Here is a 2230-nt window from a genome sequence, read left to right as displayed (position 1 = left end):
GTTAGCAAGGGTATGGTGAGCTTATTTTTGTAGATATTTTTCATTAACTTTATTCATTTGGAATATTAAAGTCGTAAAGTGGCATTTGAAGCATACTAAACTTGGGAGCAAGAGCAAGAGCAAGAAGAGCTAGATGTGAGTACTTAGGAAATAAAAACCAGTAATTTGTAAGACTGGACAGCGAAGAGTAAAGGCAGGCACAGAAAACATGGAGAAGGAGAAAAGCAATCATATCAGGAGTAGGTCAAACTTCACCTCAATAGGAGCTGTTTAAAAAATAATAATAAAATCTAGGGGCCTATCATGCAGGAGAAAATTGCTTCAACTTCCCCAGCAGGACACTAAAATTACTAGTTGCAGTGCAAAAGAATCTCATGGTATCCAAAGGCCTGCAATTCACTTCCCCCACAGGGAAATTGCCACTAAGCATTTTCTTCTTATTGGGAAGAGTAAAGTGTAGTTGAATCCGTCTGGCTCCATGGCGAGACAGACTGTATTAAAATCCTTGCTTGCTACCTTAGTTTGAAGCCTTAGTTTCTTCATCTAAAAAATGTGGATGTTATCTATGATGTGAGGATTAAATAAAAGAGCACTGAATATGAACAGCACAGTGCCTGGAACAGCAGAGATGTGTAGCAAAGTTAATCTTTTTTTTTTCCCCCTATTGTCTGGGCAAATTTAACTAAGTATTAGGATGCTGTTGTACTTATTGGTATGCAGTTGAGTAAGCCAATTAGCAAACCCTTTGACTTCATGTCAACTGATAGAATCATTTGATAAGTTATCAGAAAAGAAACAGTTTCTTAAATTCTTAAATCAACTTGACTCTGTCAACAGAGTTTAAAAAAACAAACAAAAAGAAAACAATACTGCTTGGCATTTGCATTTCAACATTGCTTTAACTAAATGACTCTTTTCAGGTTTATTCTTTTTTCATCCTTGGGTACACTAGCAAAAATATCAAAGTTTGAGTTTGAAAAACGTTGTTCAAGTCCCAACTGTTTATTAGACAAATCAATTAACATCTCTCACCATCATCTATTTAATGAGAAAGAGGCAATAAGAGCTACTTCATGGTATTACAAGAATCAAAAGAAATATTGCCTATAAAAATCTTTCTTTTGGCCAAATATAAAAGTCCTTCTCTTTGTTTGATTTCTGCCAGAAACATACACTATGACAATAATTTTAGAAACAGTAGTTTTTGGGTGATAAAAATTTAAAACACTAGGAGGGGAAAGTAAACCAGGGAAAGGAGAAAGTAGTGTGATGCATTAAAGACTGCCACATGTCCTTGGCCCACTTTTTAATGGGACTGTTTGATTTTAATGGCCAAGAAACACGAAAAAATGCTCAACATCTCTAATCATCAGGGAAATGCAAATCAAAACCACAATGAGATATCACCTAACTCCAGTGAGAATGGCTTTTATCAAAAAGTCCCAAAACAACAAATGTTGGCATGCATATGGAGAGATAGGAACACTCATACACTGCTGGTGGGACTGCAAACTAGTACCAAGTCTGTGGAAAGTAATATGGAGATACCTCCAAGAACTAAAAGTAGAACCACCATTTGATACAGCAATTCCACTACTGTGTATTAACCCAAAGGAAAAATAGACATTCTATAAAAAAAAATATGCACTCAAATGTTTATAGCAGCACAATTCACAATTGCAAACATGTGGAAACAACTCAAGTGCCCATCAATACATGAGTGTATTAATAAAATGTGGTATATGTATACCGTGGAGTTCTACTCAGCCACAAAAAACATTGGTAATATAGCACCTCTTGTATTATCCTGGATAGACTCATTCTATTAAGTGAAGTATCACAAGAATGGAAAAACAAGCACCACATGTACTCACCATCAAATTGGTTTTAACTGATCAACACTTAAGTACACATATAGTAATAATTCATCAGGTATTGGGCAGATGGGAAGGAGGAGGAGAGGATGGGTATATTTACACCTAATGGGTGCAGTGTGCACTGTCTTGGGGATGGACATGCTTAAAGCTCTGACTCAGGTGTGGCAAGGTCAATATACGTAACCTAAACATTTGTACACCCGTAATATGCTGAAATTAACTAATCAACACATAAATGCACATACCAGAACAACATCTATTGGATGCTGGGGAAGGGGGAGGGTGGTGGGTGGAGGGGGGAAGAGGGAGGAGGGGAGGGGTATTTGTATATACAAGGAGGGCAATGCGCACTA

This window comes from Propithecus coquereli, unplaced genomic scaffold, assembly GCF_000956105.1.
Source record: "Propithecus coquereli isolate 6110/MARCELLA unplaced genomic scaffold, Pcoq_1.0 Scaffold35, whole genome shotgun sequence".
Taxonomy (NCBI): domain Eukaryota; kingdom Metazoa; phylum Chordata; class Mammalia; order Primates; family Indriidae; genus Propithecus; species Propithecus coquereli.
The sequence above is the reverse complement of the archived record's forward strand: the minus strand, read 5'-3'. Positions refer to the sequence as shown.